Source organism: Eschrichtius robustus, chromosome 4 (genome assembly GCF_028021215.1).
Source record: "Eschrichtius robustus isolate mEscRob2 chromosome 4, mEscRob2.pri, whole genome shotgun sequence".
NCBI classification, from domain to species: domain Eukaryota; kingdom Metazoa; phylum Chordata; class Mammalia; order Artiodactyla; family Eschrichtiidae; genus Eschrichtius; species Eschrichtius robustus.
In genome coordinates, this window is record NC_090827.1 from 116,778,336 (window position 1) to 116,798,457 (window position 20,122).

General features: G+C 36.3%; 1 long non-coding RNA gene across 1 annotated transcript in view; it reads left to right on the forward strand.

Annotated features, from left to right (window-relative positions):
• The window catches only part of LOC137763834 (uncharacterized), a 106,101-nt gene extending 86,670 nt beyond the window's left edge, over nucleotides 1-19,431 (forward strand). Inside the window, exon 3 of the long non-coding RNA XR_011073855.1 lies at nucleotides 19,354-19,431. This is a non-coding gene — a long non-coding RNA (uncharacterized lncRNA). The remainder of the gene's footprint in view (nucleotides 1-19,353) is intronic.
• The last annotated feature ends 691 nt before the right edge of the window (nucleotides 19,432-20,122 follow it).

Sequence of the window (20,122 nt, forward strand, 5' to 3'; positions counted from 1 at the left end):
CAGAGGATTTGCCTTCTCAGGATTTTTCTTTTTTCTCACAACAATCCTAAAAGAGAATTGATTCTCTCCAGAGAAATATCACAACCATGTCTCAGTGTAAAATACCAGTATTCCCACTTCTAGCTTCCAGTCATAATGGAGTAACAGGGATTTACTCTCCTGCCTCTAACAATTTTAAAAATGGACAAAACATACAGAACAACAATTTTCAAAGTGGCCAATAGTCAGCAAAAGGATAATCTTTGAGGGAAGGAAAAAAAATTAGATAAGCCTTTGATTCCTCATATTATTGCCTAGAGAGAGCTTACAGTCTATGGAGCAGTAAAGGTTAACCCACACAGAACCTGGAGACATCTCTGAGTTGAGGAAACAAGGTTGAGAAATTGCAGAATATCAGCTCAGCTAGAATTCACATGATGGAATACCAGGAAAGAGAGAGTTGCTTAGTTATATATTCTAAAGATTTATTCTCTAGAGGATTTATTCTCCTTGAGTGTTCAGCTGAGTATTGTGTATTACATATGTGTGAGGAAATTACCAACCACTGGAAAGGAGCTAGTAGAGCAATCCTTGGAGGGCCCAGAGAGCTGGGATAGTTTGTGTTTCCACCTGCCAGAGTAGAGAAATACATAGTTAGAGTACTCAGAAGGGTAGTGCATCAATAGTGGGCACAATTAGTCTTGGACTAAAGGCTGTATTGTTCTTACCTAATAAAGCCTAAAATCAAGCGTCAAAGGGATGAACTTTTCCAAATAACTTTTCTTAGAATAAAACTTACGAACATTCAGTACTCAACAAGGTAAAATTCATAATGTCTGGCTTGCAAAAGAAGCAGAAAAATAGGACACACAATGAAGAGAAAAATCAATCAATAGAAACAGACCCAAGTTACCATATGATCCTGCAATTCTACTCCTGGGCATATATCCAGAGAAAACTCTAATTCAAAAAGATACATGTACCCCGGTGTTCATAGCAGCACTATTTACAATAGCCAAGGCCTAAATGTACATCAAGAGATGAATGGATAAAGAAGATGTGGTGTATATATATATATACACACACACACACACACACACACACACACACACAATGGAATATGACTCAGCCAGAAAAAAGAATGAAATAATGCCATTTGCAGCAACATGGATAAACCTAGAGATTATCATATTAAGTTAAGTAAGTCAGATAGAGGAAGACAAATATCATATGATATCACTTATATGTGGAATCTAAAATATGACACAAATGAACTTATCTGTGAAACAGAAATAGACACACAGACATAGAAAACAAACTTATGATTACCAAGGGGATAGCGGGGCAGGGGGTGGGGGGAAGAGATAAATTAGGATTTTCTGATTAACAGATACACACTACTGTATATAGAATAGGTAAACAACAAGGACCTACTGTATAGCACAGGGAACTATACTCAATATCTTGTAATAACCTATAGTGGAAAAGAATCTGAAAAAGAATATATATATGTGTAACTGAATCACTTTGCTGTACACTTGAAACTAACACAACATTGTAAATTAACTATACTTCAGTTTAAAAGATTAAATAAAAAAGAGACCCAGAAATGACTGAGATGAAATTAATAGACAAAATCATTAAAACCATATTAAAACTCTATTCTATATGTTCAAGAAAGTAGGAAAGTAGGAGAAAATGAGCATGTTAAGAAAATAAACATAATATGTAAAAGAGGCCCCAATAACACTTTCTAGAGGTGAAAAATACATGGTTTAAGATGTATACATTGGATGGGATTAACAGTAGATTAGACACTACAGAAGAAAAGATGAATGAATTTGAAGATGTTGCAATATAAACTATCCAATATTAAACACAGAGAGAAATAAGTCTGAAAGAAAGTGGACAGAGTATCAGTGAGCTGCAGAACAACTTTAGGTGGCCTAATACATGGGAAATTAGAATCCCAAAAAGAAAGGAGGGTGAGAGGCCAGGACAGAAAAAAAATATTTGTAGGAATAATTGCTGAAAGGTTTATCAAATTTGATAAACACTACAGATCCAAGATTTTTAACAAGTCCCAAGCACAAGAAACAAAGAAAATTACCCTCCAGGCCATATAATCAGAATGTTTAAAAGCAGTGATAAAGTAAAAATCTGAAAAGCAGCCAGAGATGGTGAGAGAAAACACACTATGTACAGAGAAATGAAGTAAAGGATGATAGTGACTTTTCATCAGAAATAATTCAGGGTAGAAGACAGTGGAGTGACATGTTTAAAGTACTGAAAAAAAAAAAAAAATCTATCAACCTAGATTTATATACTCAGCAAAAATATCTTTAAAAAAAAGGCAAATGAAAGACATCTTCAGACATAAAAACTAAATGAATTTAACATTATCAGAATTTCATTATAAAGAAATGTTAAAGTGTTGTGCTTCACAGACAGAAGGAAAAGATACCAGAGGGAACTCTGAATCTACACAAAGACATGACAAGTATATTCAAAATGGCAAATATGTGGATAAATATAAAAGATGCAAAGGGAACTCTCAAATATTGTTGTTAGAAGTGTAAAATGTTTTATTAACTAGTTTGTTGTATTTTTTAAATTCCACATATAAGTGACATCATACAGTATTTGTCTTTCTCTGTCCGACTTATTTCACTTAGCATAATGCCTTCCAAATCCATCCATGTTGCTGCAAATGGCAAAATTTCATTCTTTCTATGGCTGAGTAATATTCCATTGTATATATATACCACATCTTCTTTACCTGTTCATCTGTCGATGGACACTTAGGTTGCTTTCATACCTTGGCTGTTGTAAATAATGCTGCTATGAACATTGGGCTGCGTGTATCTTTTTGAATTAGTGTTTGTTTGTTTGTTTTTTTTTGGATATAAACCCAGGAGTGAGAAAGAAACAGACTCACAGATATAGAGAACAAATTAGTGGCTAACAAATTAGGGGGAGAGGGAAGGATAGAAGGGCAATGTAAGGATAGGGGGAGAAAAGGGTTATTATGGGATTATATAAAATCATGTCTGAAACACTTGAAAATTGTAAAGCACTATAGAATTAAAAGAATCTTTCAGTCAATAAGCCCCAAAAAATTTTAAAAAAGAAGTATAAAATGATACAATAACTTTGGTAAACAGTTTGACAGTTCTTTTTTTAAAGTTACATATCACTTACGGTCTGAACCAGTCATTCTATTCCTATGTGTTTATTCAAGAGAAAAGAAAGTATCATAGCATTTTTATTAGAAATAAATGAAACCTGGAAACACCCCATATGTCTATCAGCAGGTGAAGGAATAAACAAATAGTGATGTATCCATATGGTAAATTTCAATAATAGTGAAATATAAGTATCAATAAATATCAAATAGTACCACAGTAATAAAAAGGAATTATTGATAAATGTAAAAAATGGATGAATCTCAAAATTCATTTTTGCCTATAATAGGCTAGAGTACATATTTTATGATTCTATTTATATAAAATTCTGTAAAATGCCAATTAACCTATAATGAAATAAGATGGGTTGTTGCCTAGGGATTGGGAGTGGAGAGAAAGGACTGAATTATAATGGGACAAGAGGAACTTTTAGAATTTGTATATGTTTGTTTTTCTTGATCATGGTGATGGTTTACCAGGTGTATGAACATATCAGAATTATGTGGTAATGGAGGGTTGGTTGATTTTGCAATAGGAAGATGAGGAAATTCTCTTATGATTACTTCTGTTTTCTCAGGGAATTATAATGCATTACAATCTGCTAAAATTTGAGAGGAAGAGGAGGTTATGGAGGTTTGGTAAGAGAGGGAAAGGTGTAAAATAGTCATTTTGAGATAGTGAAAGCTCTTTTGAAATTAGTTGTCATCAGTGGTGAACAGGGTGGGGATAGTGGGAGCTGTCCTCTCTGAGTGCAGGCAATAAGGAATGAATTTTCTGTAGAAAATTTTTAAAATAATAAAAAAATTTAAATTTAAAATTTTAACTAATAAACTTTAATTATAAATTTAAATAAAAAATTTAAAATTTAAATTAAAATTGGTTTAAAAACCAATTCAAAGTTGGTCTGCTTTTTATTATCACCTTGTGTAGGCAGTTCTAAAAAATGTCAGTGATAAAGTACTCCTCCCTGGAAAAAAATGTTTTATTGGTCTAAGTTTTAATCTAAACAATTGCTGTGATTACTCTTGAGTTTTAATAGCTTCAATTTAGCACATGAAAATGTGTTGGATTGCTAATGACTTTATTCTTTAATACATATTCTATTCTACGTGGAAGTTATTTTGGAGAACTCTTATTTAAAAATTACCCCCTGAGCTCCAACACAGAGACTCTACTTCACCTCCTTTAGTAACTTAAAATGGGTTCAAAATCATTTGAGCTTGCTTCGGGCAAGTTTGCTAACATTCTATATATAACGGAGTTGGGAGAAATGAGCAAATAAAATCTAAGTTACTACTGTTAGTTTGGTTTTGCTTGCACCCATAGGCTAGTCAAGACTGGAAAACTTGGGTTATACTTATTTGTGTTATAACATCTTTATGAGAAGTAAATAGAGGCAGATAGCCTATTCATCTTTGAGGCATACAAGGGCGTAGGTAAAACACTTAAATATATCCAATTAGTAAAACTGATAAATAGGATTTTAATTCAGGCTTTATTATATTTCTTTTTTAGTGGCTCATATATTAAAATAAGTCAAAGTACGTGGTATGTAGGAACTATAAGATAAACTTTTTTTACTGAACTCAGTATCGAGATGGTCAGTAAACTAATACATCAACTTCTCTTTTTTCACAGCTAGTGACATGTACAAGTCTATTCTGGAGCCTCTAGGGGAGAATCCCTTTGCTGGCCTTTTCCAGTTTCTAGAGGCTGCCTTTGGCTCGTGTCTCCCAGCCAGCAATCACATCATTTTAAAATCTGCTTACACCTGAAACTAACACATTATAAATGAACTATACTCCAATAAAAATTAAAAAAAAAAACAAAATTAAGGGAAAAAAAATCTGCTTCTATCCTCACATCTCTATCTGACTCTTGGCCTCCTGTCTCCTGTCTTCCTCTTTCACTTATAAAGACCCTTGTGCTTACACTGGGCTCACCTGGACAATCCAGAATCTCCCTATCCTAAAATCCTTAGTGTAATCACATTTGCAAAATCCCTTTTGCCATGTAAGGTAACATGTTCACAGGTAGCAAGGATCAGGATGTGAACATATTTGAGTGGCCATTATTCTGCATATAACACAGCTCAAGATCTCTGACTTATCTGGGGCTCAGGCTTTTGGAAGCCGAAAACCAGAGAGAAGAATCAGGGTTTTTCTATTTTCTTGTAACGTTCCTGCTTGAATGAAAGGAAAGCAAAATACTGAGAGAAAAAAACCCAACAGTCACAAGTCAGTATGGAAAAAAAAATTTTTTTTTTATCATAGAAGACGTGTATTGAAAGAACTTGATTAGCTTAATGGAAATGTTTAGTGGAAGTATAAATATTTATTATCAAATATTCCTGTTATTATTTAAAAGGGCACATTTACTGTTCTTTTTCTCCACTGAAGAAAATATTGAGGATATGAACCTCATACAAAAGATTACATGTTAAATAAGTGGAATAAGGTAGATCCTATAGTTTCCTTCCCTGAATGTAGGAAAATACCCATTTGGATATTCAAGCATGATTCTCATATGGTAGGGGATTAAAAATTTTTTTGTGATTGATATAGCATTTTGTTGTTAAAATCATTCATGATAGGAATTTCAATTTTAAAAAGCGGCTTTAAATATCCTTTAACTTGTCTCCCTCATCCCCTGGAAGCCTCTAATCTGCTCTTTGTCTCTGTGGATTCTGGATATTTCATATAAATGGAATCATATGATATGTGACCTTTTGTGTCTGGCTTCTCTCTCTTAATGTTTTCAAGGTTCATCCAATTGTAACATTGTGCCTTTTCATGGCTGAATAATATTGCACTTCATGGATATACCACAATTTATCTATTCATCAGTTGATGGACATTGGGTTGTTTCTACCCTTTCAGCCATTATGAATAATGCTGATATAAGCATTTTTGTATAAGTTTCTGGGTGAACATATGTTTTCATTTCTCTTGGGTATATGCCTAGGAGTGGAATTGCTTGGTCATATGGTAATTCTGTTTTTAACTTTTGAGGGAACTGCCCAGTTGTTTTCTACTGCAGTTGCTCCATTTTATATTCCCACCAGCGATGTACAGGGGTTCCTATTTCTCCACATCCTCTCAGTACTTGTTATCTTCCATTGTTTTGATTATAGCCATTGTAGTGGGTGTGAGGTGGTATTTCACTGTGGTTTTGATTTGCATTTTCTTAGTGATTAATGATGTTGAGCATCTTTGCATGAGCTTGTTGGTCATTTGTATATCTTTATAGCAGTTTTTCTATGGTAGTCTAAAAGTTAGTATGTCATTTATTTGTGTTTTAACATGATTTATATGGGAAAATGAACAAAATATTGTTTTGTAAAGAATGTGATATCTTTGACGTGTCATATTTCAGTATAAACAAATATTTAGCTCTGTTTATTTTCTGTACTGTCATGCGGGTGCCCTGGATGATACACTAGTTACAAATAAATGGAAGCAAGATTGAATTCATATAATACTGTTTTGTATGTTCTTTTATCCTTAAGTTCTTGATTACGTTAATCATTTTGTTAGGAAGGTTTTAAAAGGCTGTATGATCAGTCTCTTACTTATATAGATACTGCTATGTAACAAGTGTGAATGTGTAAAATCACTTTCACCAATAAATCATAAATTTAAAAAATTAAAAAATTAAAAAAGCAGCTTCAGCTTGTCATAATAAGCTAAACCACTGAAAATATTGGCATTGTTTTGAGTCTATGTTTTCACCTCTGAGTGAATTAGAAAATTTCAACGTTAAGATAGTTTAGGAATCTAAACTATGTTATGATAATTTATCAACTGTACATTTACCCGAATCAGTCAAAACATTAGAAGTAAAACATTTTCCAGATCTTTTATTAATATGACATTATTTCAAACTAAAACTGCACTGTGTTTTGTGTGATTCTTGGGATATATAAGGTTCTTAAATGCCCTAGAACAGTGGTCCTAATCAATTGTTTACCAGCCAACAGTAGATGAAAGGATCTTCAAGTTTATTGCCTCTGCCATGGTTTGTTTTCTTTTCCCTAACATTTGGTTTATCTAGATTCATTAAATTTAGGCAATGATATTCTTTCACAGTTGGACATTTAAGATTTAAAGCTGTGAAAGGGAAAGTTGATTTGCTCAAAAAAAATCAGTTTGTAGCTTTACCTTATACTAATCACCAGAATAAATTTTAGACGTATTGAAGAGTTAAGTATAAAAAAATTATAAAAAATGCTAGAGAAAATATGTGTGAAAATTTATCTCAAGATAAGAAGGATTTTCTGAGACAAAATATGTGAAAGGAGTAATAAAGTGATAATTCATAGACTTAATGCTGATTACAGATTTGCACACAATTTTTGAACATTAAAAGACTATAAATTAATTAAATGCAAATTATAGATTTGGAAAATATATTTGCAGTAAATGTGGTATTTTATGCTAGGGTTTAGCAATATTTTCAATTTTTTCAAAGAAACATCTGCCTTTGATAAATTTTTGATTGTTTTTTATTTTACTGATTTCTGCTCTTTATTATTTCCTTCTACTTTAAGTTTCATTTGCTCACCTTTTTAAAATAATCTTCTTATGGAGGATATTTATTTTTTATTGGGGTGTTATTGACATATAACCTTATATTAGTTGTAGGTGTACAACATAATGATTTGATATTTGTGTATACAGCCATGTACTGCATGACATTTTCCAGGGAGCATTGCCTCAAATTCATAGATTCTTGATTTGTTTATCACAAACAATCATCAACCAGGGACATCCTGCGAAAATCATTCTATAGATTATAGATAAACCATAAGTCTCTTATCAACATGGTTACAGGAGATAAGACTAGGTCATCTCCCTTTTTTCTTTCTTTCCTGTTAATGAGAGATAAATCTATTACAGGCCAGTTACTAAACTCATTCCTTCCCAGACATAAACTAAATTAGAAATTGTTAGTCCACCTCCTTGCAAGAAACAAACGTACCAACTAGAATAGGATGAAGTATCAAAATACTCTGTTCAAAAATTGTTTCGATTAATTTTTCCTATCCCCGCAACTCTTTAGTGTGGTTATGTTAATCATTTAAAATACAGATAGATTCATTTGTTTCTGTTTGCATTTGTTTCTGTTTGTAATCCATTTCCCCCTGATCCTTGGTGATTTTATTTATTCTATCTATCTATCTATCTACCTCTTGATTTATTTATTGATGGCAGATAATATCCTTTATTATTACAAAATTCTACTCTTAATCTCATTCTTCCCTCTCCCTTCATCTTTCCTTTGGGTTTTTCTTGATAGGTACATCTTTGTCCATTCTTTTCATGGACAATCTTTTCAAGTCTTTTTGCTTTAGATATTTCTTATATTTAGAACATGTAGTTGTGTTTTCTTTTTTGATTTAACTCTAAAGGGTCTTTGTATTTAATACATAAATTTATCCTATTTACATTTATTAATATGACAGCTATGTTCAGTCCTAATTATGCCATTTTTTTCCTTTTGGGGGATGGTTACTACATTCTTTCTTGATAATTCCTTTTATTTCTGATTTTTAAAATTTCTGTGTTGAATTTGTACATCAATTTGGGGCATATTATCATCTTAATATTAAGCCTTCCAAGCCATGAACAACAAATTACTTTTAATTCATTTAAATCTTGATCCCAAATAACATTTTAAAAACTGTCCATTTATTTTTCAATTGTATCCTTAAGAGAATTCCCCTAATACACACAAGAAACTGGTAATAGTTGTGGTATGGGGGAGAGACCTAGGTGGTGTGAGACAGAAAGGGAAGAGGACTTATATTTCACTTTATACCCTTTTGCATCTTTTGAATTACATACTCTATATATGTAGAAGTTAATTAAAATTAAATTTACTGAAAATTTGCTCCCAGTTTCTTGAGGTGCAATAAGATGTACAAATATGGAATAAGGTATTGGATGTGTCAGGTTTGTGTAATTAGTTTCTATTCTGCTTTAGTCTCACCTGAACATTGTCTTACCTCTGGCTATTCTATTTCTATTTCTAAACACCTTTCAATTTCATCTTCTTTATCCTGACACACATTCTATTCTATTTCGTGGCTCTTATTCCTCCCGATATTTTAGTAAGTCATTGGCTAGTTTGCTTTCTGCTGGCTTCAGTCGGGTACTTATAACAGGTATAGACATTCTTTGCTCCCTTTTCAATTCCCGCCTATACCCTGCTCCCCACTTCTCCCTAATAACTCTAAGATACTTGCAATTTTATCTTTTGTAGAGTGATGCCCTGTCCTAGAAAGACTGTATTTCAGGTACTTTTTTACTCCTTTTGAGTCATTAATTTGAATTTCCTGATTCCTTCCTTCTATGACTCGAATATTGCAATTTTTTTAAAAAAACAAATGAGTGTTTTTTAGTAGGTAGTCAGACCACATACTCTCTCTGTAAAGTGGATTTTATTTTAAAGCATATGCATATTAGAATACGAAATAAAATGACTCATTTATTTAGTTTTTCATTTATTTTTATTTTTATTTTTTTTTAAACATCTTTATTGAAGTATAATTGCCTTACAATGGTGTGTTAGCTTCTGCTTTATAACAAAGTGAATCAGTTATACATATACAATATGTTCCCATTTCTCTTCCCTCTTGCATCTCCCTCCCTCCCTCCCTCCCCATCCCACCCCTCTAGGTGGTCACAAAGCACCGAGCTGATCTCCCTGTGCTATGCGGCTGCTTCCCACTAGTTATCTATTTTACATTTGGTAGTGTATATATGTCCATGACACTCTCTTACCCTGTCACATCTCACCCCACCCCATCCCCATATCCTCAAGTCCATTCTCTAGTAGGTCTGTGTCTTTATTCCCGTCTTGCCACTAGGTTCTTCATGGCCTTTTTTTTTTTTTTTCCCTTAGATTCCGTATATATGTGTTAGCATACTGTATTTGTTTTTCTCTTTCTGACTTACTTCACTCTGTATGACAGACTCTAACTCCATCCACCTCATTACAAATACCTCCATTTCATTTCTTTTTAAGGCTGAGTAATATTCCATTGTATATATGTGCCACATCTTCTTTATCCATTCATCTGTCGATGGACATTTAGGTTGCTTCCATGTCCTGGCTATTGTAAATAGAGCTGCAATGAACATTTTGGTACATGACTCTTTTTGACCTATGGTTTTCTCAGGGTATATGCCCAGTAGTGGGATTGCTGGGTCGTATGGTAGTTCTATTTGTAGTTTTTTAAGGAACCTCCATACTGTTCTCCATAGTGGCTGTATCAATTTACATTCCGACCAACAGTGCAAGAGTGTTCCCTTTCCTCCACACCCTCTCCAGCATTTATTGTTTCTAGATTTTTTGATGATGGCCATTCTGACCGGTGTGAGATGATATCTCATTGTAGTTTTGATTTGCATTTCTCTAATGATTAATGATGTTGAGCATTCTTTCATGTGTCTGTAGGCCATCTGTATATCTTCTTTGGAGAAATGTCTATTTAGGTCTTCTGCCCATTTTTGGATTGGGTTGTTCGTTTTTTTGTTATTGAGCTGCATGAGCTGCTTGTAAATCTTGGAGATTAATCCTTTGTCAGTTGCTTCATTTGCAAATATTTTCTCCCATTCTGATGGTTGTCTTTTGGTCTTGTTTATGGTTTCCTTTGCTGTGCAAAAGCTTTTCAGTTTCATTAGGTCCCATTTGTTTATTTGTGTTCTTATTTCCATTTCTCTGGGAGCTGGGTCAAAAAGAATCTTGCTGTGATGTATGTCATAGAGTGTTCTGCCTATGTTTTCCTCTAAGAGTTTGATAGTGTCTGCCCTTACACTTAGGTCTTTAATCCATTTTGAGCTTATTTTTGTGCATGGTGTCAGGGAGTGTTCTAATTTCATACTTTTACATGTACCTGTCCAATTTTCCCAGCACCACTTATTGAAGAGGCTGTCTTTTCTCCACTGTATATGCTTGCCTCCTTTATCAAAGATAAGGTGACCATATGTTTGTGGGTTTCTCTCTGGGCTTTCTATCCTATTCCATTGATCTATATTTCTGTTTTTGTGCCAGTACCAAACTGTCTTGATTACTGAAGCTTTGTAATATAGTCTGAAGTCAGGGAGCCTGATTCCCCCAGCTCCATTTTTCATTCTCAAGATTGCTTTGGCTATTCGGGGTCTTTTGTGTTTCCATACAAATTGTGAAATTTTTTGTTCTAGTTCTGTGAAAAATGCCAGTGGTAGTTTGATAGGGATTGCATTGAATCTGTAGATTGCTTTGGGTAGTAGAGTCATTTTCACAATGTTGATTCTTCCAATCCAGGAACATGGTATATCTCTCCATCTATTTGTATCATCTTTAATTTCTTTCATCAGTGTCTTATAATTTTCTGCATACAGGTCTTTTGTCTCCTTAGGTAGGTTTATTCCTAGATATTTTATTCTTTTGGTTGCAATGGTAAACGGGAGTGTTTTCTTAATTTCACTTTCAGATTTTTCGTCATTAGTGTATAGAAATGCAAGAGATTTCTGTGCATTAATTTTGTATCCTGCTACTTTACCAAATTCATTGATTAGCTCTAGGAGTTTTCTGGTAGCATCTTTAGGATTCTCTATGTATAGTATCATGTCATCTGCAAATAGTGACAGCTTTACTTCTTCTTTTCCGATTTGGATTCCTTTTATTTCTTTGTCTTCTCTGATTGCTGTGGCTAACACTTCCAAAACTATGTTGAATAATAGTGGTGAGAGTGGGCAACCTTGTCTTGTTCCTGATCTTAGTGGAAATGGTTTCAGTTTTTCACCATTGAGGACAATGTTGGCTGTGGGTTTGTCATATATGGCCTTTATTATGTTGAGGAAAGTTCCCTCTATGCCTACTTTCTGCAGGGCTTTTATCATAAATGGGTGTTGAATTTTGTCGAAAGCTTTCTCTGCATCTATTGAGATGATCATACGGTTTTTCTCCTTCAATTTGTTAATATGGTGTATCACATTGATTGATTTGCGTATGTTGAAGAATCCTTGCATTCCTGGGATAAACCCCACTTGATCATGGTGTATGATCTTTTTAATGTGCTGTTGGATTCTGTTTGCTAGTATTTTGTTGAGGATTTTTGCATCTATGTTCATCAGTGATATTGGTCTGTAGTTTTCTTTCTTTGTGACATCTTTGTCTGGTTTTGGTATCAGGGTGATAGTGGCCTCGTAGAATGAGTTTGGGAGTGTTCCTCCCTCTGCAATATTTTGGAAGAGTTTGAGAAGGATAGGTGTTAGCTCTTCTCTAAATGTTTGATAGAATTCGCCTGTGAAGCCATCTGGTCCTGGGCTTTTGTTTGTTGGAAGGTTTTTAATCACAGTTTCAATTTCAGTGCTTGTGATTGGTCTGTTCATATTTTCTATTTCTTCCTGGTTCAGTCTCGGCAGTTTGTGCATTTCTAAGAATCTGTCCATTTCTTCCAGGTTGTCCATTTTATTGGCATAGAGTTGCTTGTAGTAATCTCTCATGATCGTTTGTATTTCTGCAGTGTCAGTGGTTAACTTCTCCTTTTTCATTTCTAATTCTATTGATCTGAGTCTTCTCCCTTTTTCTCTTGATGAGTCTGGCTAATGGTTTATCAATTTTGTTTATCTTCTCAAAGAACCAGCTTTTAGTTTCATTGATTTTTGCTATTGTTTCCTTCATTTCTTTTTCATTTATTTCTGACCTGATCTTTATAATTTCTTTCCTTCTGCTGGCTTTGGGGTTTTTGTGTTCTTCTTTCTCTAATTGCTTTAGGTGCAAGGTTAGGTTGTTTATTCGAGATGTTTCCTGTTTCTTGAGGTAGGCTTGTATTGCTATAAACTTCCCTCTTAGCACTGCTTTTGCTGAGTCCCATAGGTTTTGGGTCGTCGTATCTCCATTGTCATTTGTTTCTAGGTATTTTTTGATTTCCCCTTTGATTTCTTCAGTAATCACTTCGTTATTAAGTAATGTATTGTGTAGCCTCCATGTGTTTGTATTTTTTACAGATCTTTTCCTGTAATTGATATCTAGTCTCATAGCGTTGTGGTCGGAAAAGATACTTGATACGATTTCAATTTTCTTAAATTTACCAAGGCTTGATTTGTGACCCAAGATATGATCTATCCTGGAGAATGTTCCATGAGCACTTGAGAAAAATGTGTATTCTGTTGTTTTTGGGTAGAATGTCCTATAAATATCAATTAAGTCCATCTTGTTTAATGTATCATTTAAAGCTTGTGTTTCCTTATTTATTTTCATTTTGGATGATCTGTCCATTGGTGAAAGTGGGGTGTTAAAGTCCCCTACTATGATTGTGTTGCTGTCGATTTCCCCTTTTATGGCTGTTAGTATTTGCCTTATGTATTGAGGTGCTCCTATGTTGGGTGCATAAATATTTACAATAGTTATACCTTCCTCTTGGGTTGATCCCTTGATCATTATATAGTGTCCTTCTTTGTCTCTTGTAATAGTCTTTATTTTAAAGTCTATTTTGTCTGATATGAGAATTGCTACTCCAGCTTTCTTTTGATTTCCATTTGCATGGAATATCTTTTTCCATCCCCTCACTTTCAGTCTGTGTGTGTCTCTAGGTCTGAAGTGGGTCTCTTGTAGACAGCATATATATGGGTCTTGTTTTTGTATCCATTCAGCCAGCCTGTGTCTTTTGGTGGGAGCATTTAATCCATTTACATTCAAGGTAATTATCGATATGTATGTTCCTATTCCCATTTTCTTAAATGTTTTGGGTTTGTTATTGTAGGTGTTTTCCTTCTCTTGTGTTTCTTGCCTAGAGAAGTTCCTTTAGCATTTGTTGTAATGCTGGTTTGGTGGTGCTGAACTCTCTCAGCTTTTGCTTGTCTGTAAAGGTTTTAATTTCTCCATCGAATCTGAATGAGATCCTTGCTGGGTAGAGTAATCTTGGTTGTAGGTTTTTCTCCTTCATCACTTTAAGTATATCCTGCCACTCCCTTCTGGCTTGCAGAGTTTCTGCTGAAAGATCAGATGTTAACCTTATGGGGATTCCCTTGTGTGTTATTTGTTGTTTTTCCCTTGCTGCCTTTAATATGTTTTCCTTATATTTAATTTTTGACAGTTTGATTAATATGTGTCTTGGCGTGTTTCTTCTTGGGTTTATCCTGTATGGGACTCTCTGTGCTTCCAGGACTTGATTAACTATTTCCTTTCCCATAGTAGGGAAGTTTTCAACTATAATCTCTTCAAATATTTTCTCAGTCCCTTTCTTTTTCTCTTCTTCTTCTGGGACCCCTATAATTCGAATGTTGGTGCGTTTAATGTTGTCCCAGAGGTCTCTGAGACTGTCCTCAGTTCTTTTCATTCTTTTTTCTTTATCCTGCTCTGCAGTAGTTATTTCCACCATTTTATCTTCCAGGTCACTTATCCTTTCTTCTGCCTCAGTTATTCTGCTATTGATCCCATCTAGAGTATTTTTAATTTCATTTATTGCGTTTTTCATCATTGCTTGGTTCCTCTTTAGTTCTTCTACGTCCTTGTTAAATGTTTCTTGCATTTTGTCTATTCTATTTCCAAGATTTTGGATCATCCTTACTATCATTATTCTGACTTCTGTTTCAGGTAGACTACCTATTTCCTCTTCATTCGTTAAGTCTGGCGTGTTTTGACCCTGCTCCTTCATCTGCTGTGTGTTTTTCTGTCGTCTCATTTTGCTTATCTTACTGTGTTTGGGGTCTCCTTTTCACAGGCTGCAGGTTTGTAGTTCCCGTTGTTTTTGGTATCTGTCCCCAGTGGCTAAGGTTGGTTCAGTGGGTTGTGTAGGCTTCCTGGTGGAGGGAACTAGTGCCTGAGCTCTGGTGGATGAGGCTGGATCTTGTCTTTCTGGTGGGCACGTCCATGTCTGGTGGTGTATTTTGGGGTGTCTGTGGCCTTATTATGATTTTAGGCAGCCTCTCTGCTAATGGATGGGGCTGTGTTCCTATCTTGCTAGTTGTTTGGCATAGGGTGTCCAGCACTGTAGCTTGCTCGTTGTTGAGTGGAGCTGGGTCTTGATGTTGAGATGGAGATCTCTGAGAGATTTTTGCCGTTTGGTATTACGTGGAGCTGGGAGGTCTCTTGTGGACCAGTGTCCTGAAGTTGGCTCTCCCACCTCAGAGGCACGGCCCTGATGCCTGGCTGGAGCACCAAGAGCCTTTCGTCCGGCTCAGAGTAAAAGGGAGAAAAAATAGAAGGAAAGAAAGAAAGAAAGAGGCTATAATATAGTGAAGTAAAATAAAGCTATTGTAAAGCAAAGCTATACAGACAAAATCTCACCCAGAAGCATATACATATACACTCACAAAAAAAAGGAAAAGGGGAAAAATTAATATATCCTGCTCCCAAAGTCCACCTCCTGAATTTGGGATGATTCGTTGTCTATTCAGGTATTCAACAGATGCAGGCACATCAAGTTGTTTGTGGAGTTTTAATCCGCTGCTTCTGAGGCTGCTGGGAGAGATTTCCCCTTCTCTTCCCTGTTCGCACAGCTCCTGGGGTTCAGCTTTGGATTTGGACCCGCCTCTGCGTGTAGGTCGCCTGAGGGCGTCTATTCCCCGCCCAGACAGGACGGGGTTAAAGGAGCAGCTGCTTCGGGGGCTCTGGCTCACCCAGGCCGCGGGGAGGGAGGGTTACAGAGGAGGCGGGGTGAGCCTGCGGCGGCAGAGGCCGGCGTGACATTGCACCAGCCTGAGCCGCGCAGTGCGTTCTCCCGGGGAAGTTGTTCCCGGATCACGGGAGCCTGGCGGTGGCGGGCTGCACAGGCTCCCGGGAGGGGCGGTGTGGAGAGTGACCTGTGCTCACACACAGGCTTTTTGGAGGCGGCAGCAGCAGCCCCAGCATCTCACGCCCGTCTCTGGGGTCCGCGCTGATCGCCGCGGCTCGCGCCCTTCTCTGGAGTTCGTTTAGGCGGCGCTCTGAATCCCCTCTCCTTGCGCGCCGCGAAACAAAGAGGCAAGAAAAAGTCTCTTGCCTCTTCGGCAGCTGCAGACTTTTTCCCGGTCTCCCTCCCAGCCAGCTGTGGTGCGCTAACCCCTTCAGGCTGTGTTCACGCCGCCAGCCCCAGTCCTCTCCCTGCGATCCGACCGAAGCCCGAGCCTCAGCTCCCAGCCCCGCCCGCCCCGGCGGCTGAGCAGACAAGCCTCTCGGGCTGGTGAGTGCTGGTCGGCACCGCTCCTCCGTGCGGGAACCTCTCCGCTTTGCCCTCCGCACCCCTGTGGCTGCGCTCTCCTCCGTGGCTCCGAAGCTTCCCCCCTCTGCCACCTGCAGTCTCTGCCCGCGAAGGGGCTTCCTAGTGCGTGGAAACCTTTCCTCCTTCACAGCTCCCTCCCACTGGTGCAGGTGCCGTCCCTATTCTTTTGTCTCTGTTATTTCTTTTTTCTTTTGCCCTACCCAAGTACGGGGGGAGTTTCTTGCCTTTTTGGAGGTCGGACGTTTTCTGCCAGCGTTCAGGGGGTGTTCTGTAGGAGCAGTTCCACGTGTAGATGTATTTCTACTGTATCTGTGGGAAGGAAGGTGATCTCCGCGTCTTACTCTTCCGCCATCTTCTCTCCTCCCCCCTCATTTATTTTTATACAATTTTAAAGGTTACTTTCCATTTACAGTTATTACAAAATATTGGCTATATTCCCCATGTTGTACAGCACAACCTTAGCCTGTCTTACACCCAATAGTTTGTACCTCCCACTCCTCCACCCCTATATTGCCTCTCTCCACCTTCCCCACTGGTAACCACTAGTTTGTTCTCTGTATCTGTGAGTCCACTTCTTTTTCGTTATATTCACTAGTTTATTGTATTTTTTAGATTCCACATATAAGTGATATCATACAATATTTGAAATGATTAATTTATTAAGTAGATATTTATTGATAAGAAAGATGATTGTGAGATTAAGATACAGTACCTAATAGAGTAAAACATTTAAATGTAAAGAAAATACAAACAGAATATTCTAAGCAATGTATGAACTAGATTTAAACAAATATTTAAAGAAGTTCTGTGACTCTATTCTTGTTTGTAATAAAATTAGTTTTATTATAAAGTAATTTATATTTGTTATAAACAAGTCCGAACATTACAAGTATAAAGAATATAAGTCCTATTATTCTAGTCTCTAAAGGTAGCTTTATTAATGGAATTTTTTTTCCTACATAAGTACTAAAATGTATCAGTAGAGAAAGCTTTCTGCTGAAATTGAATACCAGACCTTTCGTGCCTTAATCATTTGTGATGTTGAGTTATTTCATATAATCAAGGAGCCTGTAAGAGAAGTGATTCTAGGGTTGGTGGGACCGCTCAGGGACGTAGGCACCTAGCCTTCTTTCCCCTGCTTTTCTCTACCTGATGGCTTTTCCCCCCAGAGGCTTTTTGTTTCATGATTATAAGGTGACTGCCACAACCTCAAGTGTTACGTCTTCATTCAAGGGCATTACTGGCAGGAGGAAAAGGCTGAGTGAAGAAAGCGGTCTTACTTTCATCAGGGAGAAAAATAATTTCATAAATCTCCCATACTCTCTTGGTCAGAACTAGATATTTGGCTCATTTGCTATAAAGAAGGCTGAGAAAATGATTATCTGGCAGAGGGTCATGGAATTGAATGGATATTTTCACCCACTTATGATTTTTCTTGGGTCTAGGAAAGTTGTTTCTAGAACAGAATTATAATTTTTTTTTTTTTTTTTTTTAAAGAAACAAGAAGAGAAAGGCTCCTGAATAGGTCACTAACAGTAGCTTCTATACACGTTGTATCAATGTGTTTATATAGAATTGGTTTGCCTGTAAGTAATACAGACCCCAGATAACTCTGGTTTAAACAAGAGGGAAATTTACTTTTCTCTTGTAAAAGTTTAGAGCAGGTAGTACAAGGAGTGAGATTCCTTTCAGACTCTACTTTGCCATCTGTAGAAAATGGGCCTCATTTCCATGGTTTGAAACATTAATTCTATTTCAAGCAGTTGCATGAAAAAAGGATAAAGTCAAAAGGAGCCAAAAGGGCATGCACTGGCCGTCATTAAGGTTAGGTTCCCTGAAGCTGCTCTGAAACTTTTGACTTCTATTGCATTGTCTTATTCTTAGTCATCAGACCACACCCTAGCTATTAGGGGAGGCTGAGAAATTCACCTTTTATGATGGGTGGCTATGTACATAGGTAAAAGTTAGTGCCTATTAAAAGAGAAGACTTAAAGAAAGAGTGGAATGAATATAAGAGATTGCTGGTAGCCTCTGCCATGTATAGACATAAAGGAATATTCAATATTATCATTGTTGTAAAAATGGCATCATTCTGAACATATTTATTAGTGTTTTCTGTTTATTTAAAGGAATTGTTTTAAGATAAGGCATGTGTAAGCTGTGCAAAGTCATACCTTTTATTTGTTTTATTTATGCCTAATTTTTTTCCAATTTAGTATTATATTTTGATCAGGACTAAAGAAAACATTTCAGAAAGACACCGAGTTTTCCTAGTGCAGACATTTAAAGAAAATTTTTGGAGCTTATATTTTGGGCATGGCTTGAAATATTAATCATTTCCAAAAAGGATATGGAGAGAAGGACTGAAAGATTTCTCAAAGGCCTTAACACTCTTCAGGTCTTTTAAATCTGTGAAAGCTGTGTGTGTAATCCTGTCACCACAGTGTAAACTGTTGGACAGAGAAAGTCTTCCTTTTTCAAAATTTTCTTTCTTTATTCTTTCTGAATGATTACACTCCATATATTAAGATTTTATTGAACAGTTTTGTGTGTGAAAAGAAAAGCCATGGTAATCTCTTTTATGTGTATTTGTTTTTGAAATTGCTTCTGCATAGATTAAATTTTATATCTAAGCTTAGAGGTTAAAAGCAAGCTAGTAATGTAATTGTCCTTTGTCTAGCCTTGTCACAGCCTACTGCAGAAAGCTCATTCAAATATGGATATTTCAACATTTCTGTCAGAAAATAAAATCTTGTTCACATAAATAATGCCATGCCACTGAATCTTTATTAATCCTGGCTTTGTGAAATGAAGTTTTAAAATCTACTAAGTATCCTCTAGTTCAAAGAATTGCTTTAGAAGAAAGAGATAACTGTTTTATTACTCAAAGACCATGTGTCTATATACAATGTGTTTTCGATCTCTCTGTCATTGCTTCATTGGTGGAATGCTTGCTTTCAAAAATAAACGAGTTCACTTTTATAACTTGTCCACCAGGCATTCCTCTGAATGATGTTGGTGACCAGCTGTCTGAGAATCTTACTGAGGGTTGGCTTCTGCATGGCACATGACGTCTTCTTCCTAATACTGTGTAAGTCTACAATATTCTTTATGGAGTCCCTTAATCACTTCATTATTCCATGTTGCTAAGCAGTCAGCACCTGCTGGCTGCCTAAAGGAGAATTTGCTTCACATATTTTGCACTACAGTTAACTAGGCTTAGATTTTTGTAATATCACAAATGTTGTGGAATAAATAAGAAGGTCACATAGACTGTGGTAAAATTTGGACTCTGCTTTCAAATGGGATTTTTGAAGCCCTTCTCAGTGGCATTGTTTGATATGAGTTTATTTGCTATTTTTTCCTGAAAGTCGGTTACTGTATTAAAATATTAATCATTTACATTCTACTGTATGCAGTACATTGTTCTGGGCACTTTGAGAGGTACCACTGAACAATAAGATAGGATTTTGTCCCCATTCATTCATGCTAACTCATGAAATAATTGTGTGGGATATAATAAACATTTCTCTTTTTTGCCCCAAAACCACCTCCAGTAGTTGAAGCCTCTTCTACCTCATGAGATTGTGTGTCTCCTACTGGAGAACCTCCCTTCCCAGCCTCCCTTGCATCTGGCCCAGCTCTGACAAGCAGACACACCTCCCCAGATGTAAGATGGACCACTCAGAATGCATTTTGGTGAGGTGAGGCAGTGGCCGCCACTGCATCCTCTCTCCAGAAACAACTGACAACGGTGATGGAGAGA